At 36.4% G+C, this 12860-nt stretch overlaps 1 protein-coding gene across 4 annotated transcripts in view; it reads right to left on the minus strand.

The window, feature by feature from the left end:
• The window catches only part of AFAP1 (actin filament associated protein 1), a 119444-nt gene that overhangs the window by 92511 nt on the left and 14073 nt on the right, over nucleotides 1-12860 (minus strand). Inside the window, exon 1 of one of the 4 annotated variants that reach the window (XM_083834487.1) lies at nucleotides 3749-7415. The exons of the other annotated variants lie outside the window; for them this stretch is intronic. The gene's annotated coding sequence lies outside the window, so the exon portion shown is untranslated. Of the gene's footprint in view, nucleotides 1-3748; nucleotides 7416-12860 lie in introns of those variants that run through there. 4 annotated transcript variants of the gene reach the window in all.

Consider the following 12860-nt stretch of genomic DNA (forward strand, 5'->3'; position numbering starts at 1 on the left):
TACTTATTTTAGTGTAGAAAGAATCAGTTCTTACATCCTTTCCATTCTGAATCAAAGTTATATTCATCTCAAGGTTACTTTCAAGCATGGAGACAGTAATTATAGTGAGGTTAGTCTACTATGTCTAAAATGTACCTCAGTCTTGAAAACTGATGACTTCTTTTTAGAAGCCCAACAGGAATATCATGATAACGTAATGGAAAACTTCAGAGGATGCTGCACTAACAGACCTCAAATGTGATTTGGAGAAAAAATAAAATAAAATCTAGGTAAAAAAAAATTCTCACATTCTAGGAAGTTGCATTATTTTGTTATTCATGTATTTAATTACACCAACTAGAAATACATTTTCTACACCAGTTGCAGCATGACTATTGTAGATGCCTATTAATAGCTGCATGAGACTTCCAGCTCATTTCGCAGTAGCTACTAACAGCCTCAACCATGTTAATAGCTTTGAAGCTGGCTGGATTTCAACTAATAACCCAAAGATGAACAATACAGTGTATCCTATTACTAATTGCGTCCCTTCAAATGGGCATTAAATGAATACTCATCTTTATATTCAGAGAGAAAACAGGAAAAAATCTTAGCTGAGCTGGCAGAAACCATTTCTTTTATTTCAAAACTGAACTTAGTAATAGATTTATTGGTTTAAAGAATTATTTAAAAATAATAATAATAAAAAAAGAATTGCCACAAAGTCAAATCCACATAAAATTCTAATCTTATTCCAAATTTCGACTATAATCTTTCTAATGACATGCCTGACTCAAGTTTCAGGTCTTAAAAGTTCAGGGAAGGTTTGGTGACCGATCAAAAAGATATTCAATAAGAGCATGTTATAATATAAAATAATAATCAGAACAGTTCCCGAGGATGATTGTGTGGTCCAGCTTTCTTATCTCATTCTTGAGCATCTAATGAAACCACACCCAATTTCACATTTTGTTTTGATATAAGTAAATAATTTATGAATAAACCAAAACTGTTTGAACAAAATGAGTATTTGGTAAATATAAATTGCAAGAACAGAAAACCTGTAGAGATTGTTTATGATGTGAGTGCTAGTTAAAATTACTTCAGATTATATGTCACCAAAAAGAGAGTAATCAAAACTAAAAATATAACAAAAACAAAGAGGGAACTGTATGATGATCTACTATTATATATTTTAAATGACAGGCTTTGAGGTAAATACAGCTTTCTTTAAACACTAAAGGTTAGTCTAAGTCTGCTCTTTCTTCTGCTTTCCCTAACTTCTTTGTTTCTAATTTCTGAAAGTCTGTTGCTGTTATTGGACCTAATTCCTTCTTAATGCTCCAGCAGTAATGTGCTTCATATCCTGCAAATAAACATGCTCACAGAAACTAACAGCTGATAAAGAAAAAAAAGAGGGTAAAAAAAGTGATAAATTAATCACCTAGAATAACAACTGGAATAAAGGACTTACCAATTTCAGACAAAATACTAATATGCCGAACAAACATTAGTTTTCCCTAAAGTGCTGTTAACTCTCAAAAATATGAAGGAGAAAACACTCTTCCTTTCTGAGTAGTTGCATTTATGCATATCGGTTGCTTATGAAACACAATGCCCAGGCAACCTGGAAGTCTGGTCTGCACACCAGATCACAAGCATATTTTAATCCTGATAGTATAAAGAAAGGAAGGGATACGAAACCCAAAAGAGAGCTGGCATGTGTCTCAGCGGCATACATGTCTGACAGATACCAGATAATGAGGAGGTCAAAGCCTCAAGGCTACTCACAGATTATTGTTGAGTCACAAGGTCTATAAGAACAAAAAATGGATAGTTTCACTACTAGCCAAGAAGTAACCTTTTGGGTGGGTACAAGAAGAGTTCAGTGTAACTCCAGTTCTACTTAAGCTAATGTAAAAATGGAATAATGCTGCTTGTGTTCCTGGTTGTTTTCAAGATTTATTCCTCTAAAAATCAGGAACCAGTAGTTTCAATGATCATGTAGGGGAGGCTGGAGATTTAGATTGCAGCATTTTAGTCCCAGGTTCCTCATGGTCTTTCAGTACAGCCCATGTTTATACTATTTAACATCTCTGAAAACATTAACACATTGCCATCTTATTTTCACAAGTGTTACAATGAGTTGAAGTCCTCTAATTAAAGTGCCAGAAGTGCTCACACTGCCGACATGCCTCTTCAAGCCATCACATCAAACTCTTCATCTTTTCAAATATAGACACTAAATACACCTACTGGATAATATAAATACTACAGGTATGAACACAAAGTAAATAGGTTGTAATGTGTCAAATTAGCTGATATCATGGAGTAAGTAAACTAACACTTTTTACACAGCAACTTCAAACACATACAATTCTGCTAACATTGATGAATTTACTCCCTGCTCTACTCTCATCTAAGGAAGATCCAGATGTATTCCTAAAATTTTAAGCACAATACAGTGGCAGTGAGAAATCAGTTCCTTGTCCTCTTCCATTTTTGTTGCTTCATTTCTCATCTCAGCACTTCTGGAAAAGTGCACAATCAGTGACTGATTCTGCTTGTTGGGAATCATTAATACTTACAGCCAAAAAACACACATACCCAAAGAAAGCTAAGGAGCAAATTTAATAGAAAAAAACACCCCGTTATTTATGCCAAACATGTCAGCAACATTCAATGTTTGGACATGGTTGTTCACAGTCACTTTTATGTATTGAAGGAAGAGTGGTGAGACTTTTTTGATGTTATGACAATCCCACAATTTCCAGAGAGGTCAGAAAAAGCACTATGCACCTTCTTGACCCTTATATTAAAAATACAAACTCTATCCTATACTCTCTTGCAGTTACACCCCAGAAAAACTTAGTTCAAGATTAGAAAACCGGTATACACTTATCATTATTTTTTGCTAATTTTTACAAGTAAGGAGGCCAAAAATTTTTGCGATTATTTTTAAACAAGCTTTTCTGAACAAAGACACTAACAAAACAGTCCAAATCATCCATCTCAATTTAAATGTTAAAAAAAGGTAAGAAATCTCCCATGGACTCCTGAAATATTATCCGTACAGAGTATCTATCATTTTAAATGCAAGAAAAAAAAGACAGGAATCTCCTAGAGAGTGAATAGCCTCTAAATACTCAAAAATTAAAAAGAACCCTACTTTTGCAACACATAAAAGCTTGTTACTGTTACCTCATTATTACTAAGACATTAGAAGAGATTTTGCAAAACAGTCCAGTGGCCTTCCAACCTGCAAAACATGCCAAATTCTTTGACTCAGTTGCCATAAAACTCTTTTAAATTGCTGGAACCAGATCCAAATTTTGTTTTATGAAAGTATAAAAAGGATATGAGTAAAACCGTGGGTTGATTCACTATGAATGCAACATATGTTAAAGGGTTTCCGGGTCCTGTTACTCATTATGAGAGAATAGCAATCCAGATACGCAGATATATTATGGTGGCTCCACAGATTTAGACTCATCCTATTGTTTTTGGTAGCTTTCCCTTTCATCTAATCATCTGCATCTGGATCTTCCCTAAGTAAATCCACGTCTTCCAAAACCAGGCAAACTAAAGTAGTGCCATCAATAAAAAGTGTGTACTTTCTCTAGTAATAACAACCACACATGTTCCTCTTCATCAACAGAGCAAATTGGATCACAGGGAAAATAACCCTCTGGAATACTCAAATATTGAACTATATTGCTATGAAATTTGGAATATTTTCATCCATTAAGAAAATAATAACGCAACTTACAATTGAATTGATACCCAGGTCATAAAAACAGCTAGAAAGGATCCTGAAGTATTATTCAATTCTTGCTCAGAACATTTCAGTGAAATTTGCTATGAATTTTACAGTTTAAACAAATTCTTAGAGGCTGTTCAGTAGTTAATGCCTTTCTTATAATCAACCAACTAAGACATGATCTTCATGGAACTCTTACTTAAATCTCCTAAAACATATCTTCTGCTCTAAGAACATCTGATCTACTGCTAGATGGACTAACCTGTTTCAGGTGTGGGATATACCTGCCTACCAGGTATAAGATAACCCTTGCCTTTCCAGGTGGGTTTTGGAGGGATGCTGGGAGCATAACTCTATAGGCACAGCATGTTCTTTCAGGCAAATATAGGAAATTATGGGAATGCAGAAGAAAAGTAACTACTCTTCCACATCACAGTCACACAACAGCATCAATCAACTTATCAGTTCAGTTTATCTGTTCATACCAACCTGCTTGCTTGTACTAAAAGCAGCACCAAATTCAGGTCAGAACTTTTCAAGTGTGCTTGGGAAGTGCATTAGACAAGTTCATACCCAGGTAACTGTTGGAGAGATGCCTTCAGTAGAAGCAGCACCTAAAGAGCTTGTCCTTCAGTCCTTCTTGGAGTCTGAGTACCCCCAGAACTACAGCTAATTGGGAGGTAACACAATGCTTAATATTACTGTTTGGCACAGTAGTTTTTTTGTTTTTGTTTTTTGTCTAAACTAAAGGCTGGAATTACAAAGACAAATACAAAGCAAGTTAAATTCTTGTTACAGCTTGTGATGTTCATGTAATATGCAACTGGGTTTTCTGAATTTCAGGAAGCATTTTTTAGCGAGTTCAAGTTTGGGCAATGCTGGGGGAGTGATGAGGCTGTTTTGACCTCCGTTGTAAGAAAAAAACACTTCCATGCTTTTAGTGTCAGTTTTCAAAGAGCAGAGGTGGATTTTTGTGTCTGTGTTTGTTTTGTTTTCCTTCTTTGGGATAATTTTTTTAACTTTCAAACAAGCACTAAAATGACCCAGTACTTTGGAGGATTGTGTGGGAGGTGCTTTAACTAACATCTGAAGATCCTTTTTAAAAATAAAAACTGTAATCTTTTCTGTCTCACAGCTAAAAGCTTTCCTCTTTTTCTCCTTTTTTCCTCTTTTTCTCCTTTTTTCCTCTTTTTCTCCTTTTTTCCTCTTTTTCTCCTTTTTTCCTCTTTTTCTCCTTTTTTCCTCTTTTTCTCCTTTTTTCCTCTTTTTCTCCTTTTTTCCTCTTTTTCTCCTTTTTTCCTCTTTTTCTCCTTTTTTCCTCTTTTTCTCCTTTTTTCCTCTTTTTCTCCTTTTTTCCTCTTTTTCTCCTTTTTTCCTCTTTTTCTCCTTTTTTCCTCTTTTTCTCCTTTTTTCCTCTTTTTCTCCTTTTTTCCTCTTTTTCTCCTTTTTTCCTCTTTTTCTCCTTTTTTCCTCTTTTCCCAGCACACTGATTTTATTTTTGTTAAACTCTTTTTTTTAGTTTCCTTTTTTCTTATTTCACTCATACCATAGAATAAACATTTACAGACAAACATCAAAATAAAGCAAAAGTACTCTTTGGATAGTTTTGCTGATTGTGTCCCTTCCACATTTTCAGTGTTTTATGCTTGCCAGTCATCAAGCTGCTTCCAGGCAGCAGCTCAAGCCCAGGATTTCAATTAATATTCAATATTCCTTTCCCTATGGAGTGGTGGTGTCATATTTCAGGTTTTGCTTTATATTTCCTGTTGTCATGTGTCTCTGTGTTTAAGATGTGATTTAGGCAGACTCTGTTTCTGTGGATTTTAGGATAGAAAAAAATGTACTTTAGCGGAGAGAAAGCAGATGACAATAGGAAAAGATGCAAGAGGTGAAAAATTTAATGGGGAAAATACTTGTGAGCAGGGTGTGATCGCTACTCCAAACCATTGTTTTCAGCCCAAAGTGTTTATAAAAAAATTGGAATCTTAATCTTCATCATTATGTCTGTTTTCTGTTTTTGTAGCTAAGTGATTATATTTAACACAGCTTGAAGCCAGTCCTGTTTATACAAGTGTGTGGGTCTAACGTGGAGAACCAATGTCTGCCAAAAGTAACTGCATCATAAATGTCACTGAAAGTTTTCAAGTTATACCAGAGTGGGAAAAACACAGATATCACTGCTATACTGTAACAAGATAACTGGATGTGCAAAAGGAAGAGAAAGCTAGGTATTCATAGAATCACGGAATGGTTTGGGTTGGAAAGGACCTTAAAGAACATCTAGTTCCAACCCCCTGTCATAGGCAGGGACACCTCCCACTAGACCAGGTTGCTCAAAGCCCCATCCAGCCTGATCTTTAGCACTTCCAGGGATGGGGCATCCACAACTTCTCTCAGCAAAATTTGTTTACCATGTTTTCTTAGAAATGGTATCTTCACAATACTTCTACTAAACCTGGTTCTAAAGCAACAGCAATCACAGAAAGCAGGAAGAGACAACAGATGCAGAGGGAAGCAAGGACACCCCAAAGCACTAGAATGAGATGTGCCCTCAGTCAAATCCTTCTCAACATTCACTCCTTTAAAAGCTCAATTGGATATTTTCTTCCAAAAAAACAAGTTTTAATAATCTCAATTACTCTGTGGGGACTGTCTTTTGCAAATAACATCCCTCAGTGGTTGCATCTCACAGGGATAAGCATAGTAGTGGGTTGACCCCAATGAGCTCCTTTCATCAGGGAATGAGAAATGCCATCCCCTAAAAACTGGAAGAAGTGAACAGTAAGCATGTCCCAGTAGGCCACTGGCCTTGTCTTTGAACTGACACCAGCTCCATTTCAGACACAAATAGGGGGGAGAGAAAAGAAAGTGCTGCTGGACAGAAGAGGTAACAAAGCAATTAGTCCTGCAGCTGTTATCAAAGTTAAAAATAAAAAAATCTGTCAGTTTTGCTAAGAATTGCAGAATTCAATTTCAACACAAAAAAAAAAAAAAGAAAGAAAAAGAATAGTATTTCCAAATATAAAGTTATATGGAAAAGCTGGAGGCCAGTATCATTATGTAATATATGTAATATATTTCCTAACCTGGCTTTACTCTGGGTTGAGACACCCCTTCCCACATGCCCAGAATTTGGAGAAGACTCCTTCACAGTGTTATAGAAGTCAGTTTTATGAGCAGCATAATGATGAAAAGAGGTGGGACTGCATGGTAAAATAGATAATACGGGTGCTTAGGAGTCCAAGAACAGCCTTCATCCTGGACTTGTATTGAGGATCCTTGCTATGTTTCTGCTTACAGAATGTTTGAAGAGTAATGGGGTCAGCACTGGGGGAAATAATATTATATAATCTATCGCCTCCTGGTATTGTTTTAATCATTTTAATCAGAGGAGCAGCGTGCATCTGTCTGAAGTATTAACAGTGGTAATATATACATAACACAACTAACCTTATCTGTTCATCATAAAAAAAGGTTATGATGAGGAAATATTGATGTGCTATTGTGACAGATTAATAGGTTGCAAATAAGTGGACACTGGACAAAGCCTTATTATAACATGGAGATAATAGGTTATAGTCTCCTTTCAGTCTGTCCTGAATTGTTCCAAAAGTTCAAGCAAGAAGGGAAAGATGCAGAATATTTATAGGATGCAATCCTATACATGCCATTCAAAATCAGCTCGGCTCGAAAGAATGACATGGGTCTGTCAGGGCTTGAACATACCTTGGTACAGTTGCCAGGAATACTGTTGTCCCTCTTCCTCATACTTGGAAGCTCTACCAGGTCTTATTTCAGCTGATGAGCCGTTGCAGCTGAAAGAGTCATGTTAATTTAAAAGGTCCCCATTCTTGGTCAGAATTTAAATGCCACAGCATTTCAGGTAGTTAAGCCACACACAAGTAGTACTAAATTCAGTTGGTCATGAAAGGTACACCATAGCTCTTCATCAAGTAGGGTTTGAAAGGTTTACCAGTAAGGAAGTCTGTGCAGAACTTCAAGTAACTGATCTTTGCCTAAGACCCTCTTCTCTGCTGCTAGCTTTATGACACGGTATCATTTTCACAGAAAATAAGTGTTTCTCATTAATTATTTAGATTTGATTATGTAGAGTGCTGTTGAAGTAGGAAGAAACCAAGTTCTTAAGAAATCAATCTGATACTTGTAAATGGGATAGCAGTTATTTAGACATTAGGTGTAACATTATCCAAATAATACAGCCAGAAAAATCAGAAAAAGGTTAATTTAGACATTGCTAACAGTTTAAATTCAAAAAGTATTAATCTGCTTGTCTTTACTTTGACATCAGATAAACAACATAACTGTGAGAAAATAATGTATAATTGTACATAAATAATAAAACAACCCTCCCATTGGTTTTCTTGATTTTCATTCACTTCTCTTCTTCCCTTCCAAGATTCTCATGGGTACTTTCAGCTTAACTATTTCCTAGTAAGAGAACTTGCAATCCTTAGCTCAGGCCAGATTTTCTGCATAAAACCAGTTACCAATGCTTGTTTTGTTTGTTTGTTTTCCCCACTGTGAAAACAGTCACTTTCTGAGATATTGAGAGTCACTTTCTTAGATATTGAGATGACTTTCAACACAGTCTGTATGAATGAAAGAAGCACATACAAGTGTGCAAATATGTTTGTATTTCAGATGAGATGGTTATTTCTGCCTTTTTTTCTCCCTGCCTTCCCAGCAAGCTGTGGTTTTACAGTAACTTTAAGTTAACCTATGTCTGGGCTGCTGCTGAGAGGGGCTGATCTCCTCTCTTATCCTTCATTTCCAGGGCACAGACCCAGCTTACCACATGCCCGCAGGATCACTAGTACCCACACAGGGCAAGAGCAAGCAGCAAAGAACGGGGGCAAGAGTTGATTGACTCTTTTAGTGGCAGCCTATAATTAGATTTAAAGCTGCTGTGAAACCACTGTCTCTAGTATAGATATCACACAATGGTTAATGTTGGAAGGGACTTCTGCAGATGGTCTAGTCCTAAACGCATGTGTATGCATATACTAATATTCGTACATACGTGACTTTCTTCATGTTGCTGTGGGTGGACACACAACTATCAGGATGTGAGTGGAGTGAGAAAACATCTCCATCTTGCACTCTGGGGCATGGCAGGAAGGCTGCGTTTCACCCTAAGGTCCTCAGAGAACCACTTCTCATGCACAGTTCTTATTCCTGTGGGGTTTTATTTGTTTACATGTTGGACTCAGTAACTATGTGGAAGCAAGAATAAGAATTGTTTTATTATGCAGTAGAGGACTACTGAAGCAAGTATACTCAGCTTCTTGAAGCATGCATGACTTGGAAATTTTGGGCTGGATAGACCATACTGTAACAAAACACCTGAAGGTAAAACATGTTATTTATTAAAGACATATGCAAAATATTTGTGTGTATCCTTATATGTGAAATACATTCAGGCACTATAAACTGCTGAAAATACTGGAGGCAATGTCACCAATAGCCTAAAAGTTATAATTATTTTCAAATGAAAGCAATGGCTGCAAGTAGGCTCACATTTAGCTTTCTCCTCCCTGGGGCAGTGCATTCCAAACACGAGTGTTATCCTGCATCTGTGTGGAAAGCATTAGCTGCTCTGATAACAATGCAGCTCTGTGCTTTTAAAGACTACAAAGCAACCATGCAAAGAATAGTAAAGTTCATTCTGAACATCTCTATGAGAATTAAACAGTCTAGTAGTATTTGTTGTTTTAAGTTAGGGAGATTGTTTATTTTCTTTTCTGAAATTTGTATTACAGTCAATAAATACAACATCAGTAGAGATTTATACATACATACATATATATAATATGTATAAAATAATGAAGCATTGGGTTGCCACACCCACCATTTCCTTTTTACCTTTTTACTTTGTGGATCTCATTGATAATTAAACAGAAGAGACTGAAACTGGATAAGCAAATGTTATTATAGTGCAATGTACACAGTTATTCAAATCTTTCATTTCAAGGAGACTTGTGTAATTTATGATGTATTTTAACTCTCAGAATGTTATCCTCCAGATGAAATTGAATATACAGTTCCTTCTACATTATTCTATTCCTAGAAGTATGATTCAAACATATTATTCAACCTTTACAGAAACAGTAATAGCAATATGCAATAAACACACATTTCTACACCATAAGATGAATTTAATAAAGCTATTTATTGGAAAAGAAAGCTGACATACACTTTGATTTGTGCTGACATGTAACAACAAGGAGAAGTCAGCAATTCTTAAAGTACCTCCTGGCAAGGTTTTGAAACCTACAAGCATACCATGGAAAATGAATGTAGAAAATGAGGGGAAAAAATAATAAAGAAAGAAAGAACAAAAGATAAGCAAGCAAAAAGAAACCCCTTGAGTGTACCAAGAGTAAAGCTTTGGTGCTTCCAATAGATGAGAAAATGGAAATATATCTGAAATGATAGGAAGAATTTGCTCATCAGAATTCCACTGCAACAGGTTAGGATAGTGTATTTCTAGTAGCTTATGTATGGAGTCTGTTACACAGCATAAATGCACACAGACTACATGCAAGAGACTACACATACATTAATTTGTATATAAGACCAGCTGTTCATAACACAAGTAACTGTGTCTTTCCTCTGACACATCTCAAGGTACAAAAAATTCATGAGCTGGAAACACTATCTGTATTTCCTTAGTGCTCTTTTTTCTCCAGGAAAATCCCACATCTCCACCATGGACTCACGAAAAAGGGGCAGGTTTGCCTAAGTTAAGAAGAATCTCAATGCCAAGGATGAGGCAGTGCAGTGTGAGTGCAGACATGGATTTGAATGTCATTCAACAGCATGCCTTCTCAGCCATCCTCCATTGACCCATGAGGAGCTCCTGGGGTACAGTGGTTCTTCAGTAAAGGCACAAGATTGTAGGAACAACACCTACAGCAGTCACCAATCCCTGCTGCAGACCTTCACAGTGCAAGCAATGAGCAAAATGAAATAGTGTAGAAAAGAGTGTTACATTTTACATAGCAAAGAGGACCAGCTGTCAGTAGGCTGGATGTGCTTGACCAAATCAACAATGACATCCAAGGAAACAACACGTGATGATGCTTCCCTCCTCTCTCCTCACAGAAGGGGTGCTGTCACTATGTATTATGTTTGCATGCATTTATATATACTTACATATTTATATATGCACACATTCTGTAAGGTATTGATAGTGGAATAGCAACATAGGGGGAAAAGTGATGGGCACCAGCTAGTCATCTGATAAGAAGCTGGCACCAATTCTCCACAAACATTTCTGCGGTTAACAAATGAGGCTGCTTGAAGAAAAATAATTTAGATGCTTCTGCCTTTTGGAAACTGAAAGCCTGTGCTGTCAGTGCTGTCTTCATTTAGGTTTATTGAATAATATAGGACTTTATTCCAGATTTACACTTTTTGCAGTACACTTTACCAGATTTATGAGGTCAAACTTCATTACCTTCCCTGGGAGACGACTAGATGCAACTTAGTTTTCAGCCAAGAAATCCTATCCAAAGTAGTATTTATTAACATCTTAATGAGCTAAAAAGGTATAAGCATCTATACACTGTATGGTTGTAGTTACAAACCACTTTCTTCCAAATCAAGGCCAGTAGTAAAAGCTAGGTATCTCCAGAAGATTGTTCCTTGCACTTAAACTCTTTAATCCCTGCTCAGTCCTTTAAATCTGCTACATCTAGGGTCTTGATCTTTAACAGATATCAGCAGTTCTCTGGATAGCAGGGCAAGGAGGGTGGTGTGAATATCTTCAATAGATCTCTTTCTACCAAAGCTAGTAGCAACTTGTGGTGTTTTGCTAAGGATCTGGATACAGTTTTGGAGAAAGACTACAAACATCTACTAAGACTTGATGCCCTCACTTAGCTCTGTCTTGTCTTTGTGGTTAATACATAATGTTAGCATGAACTCCAGCTGCTCAGCGTATCATAAGCCCTTGTAAAGAATGTATAAATGCATGCTCGCCTAAACTAAACAGCAACCATGTGGTGGTCTACACTTGAGTGAATGCGATGTGTTTATGAATAGCACTTTCTAACAAACGCTTTACCTCTCCAGCTCCTTACAATATTTAACTTATCTTTTTCCTTCAACAAAAATGATTTAGTTAAAACAGTACAGCAATCGTCATGTTTTGAACAATAACGGGATGTCACCCACAGAAGGTAACATAAGCAAGATGTAGCTAGATAGCAATTATTCAGCCTGAAATAGTGATGAAGACTACATTCTTTACAAAGATAGTTTAAACTATTTCTAAGTCTTTGAACTATTTTTAAGACTTCAGCAACAACAGAAAGGCAGACAAGGACTGATACCAGTAAACAAATGTCAACAGGAAAAGAAACAGTGAACGTAGGATTGTGTACACTGTCTGACTTAAGGGTGAAGTTCACCCCGGTACAAAGAAGTTTCTGTTTTATTTGACCTTCTGGCACATGAACAGCCTCTGAATATTCCCATTGGCTTAAATGAAAACTCTCACACTTGTAAAAGGTGTTGTTGGATTGGTTCTTGGGTGCAAAACCCTATTTTCATAGGTGTTCATCTCCTATTGGAGTCATTTGAGTGCTACTGCATGTTTACAGGTGGGATACAGAAACAGCACTTCCAGACACTTCCACAGAAATCTCCTTGCTAAATTCTGTGAAAATTAATGCTGTACTAAATTTCCTGAGAAAAATATGTTATACATAAATATTTACAAAACATGAAATACATAATATGTAATATATTAGACATACAATTGAAAACCAAACAAAAGTTTGATTAATATACAGCCTTTACGGAGATCAGCTTGCAATATAATACTTCATATATGAATTTCTGTTAAAGAAAGCCATTCCCTGTATCTATGCCTGTATTTCTATATCCAGATCTGAAGTACACTAATACAACACAGGCTTTGATAATAAATTCAAGCCACTGGTTCTCCCTGGACTTCCTTGCAAAATCCTGAATCCCTGACATTACTCAGTTGTAGGGTTCATGTTTAAATTGATTAACATGTTGTTGTCTAAAGCAATATGTTTTCTTGAAATCATTGCCTATGATGTGCACTTTTTCTAAGTACACAAGCAAC

Source organism: Anser anser, assembly GCF_964211835.1.
Source record: "Anser anser genome assembly, chromosome: 4".
NCBI classification, from domain to species: Eukaryota; Metazoa; Chordata; class Aves; order Anseriformes; family Anatidae; genus Anser; species Anser anser.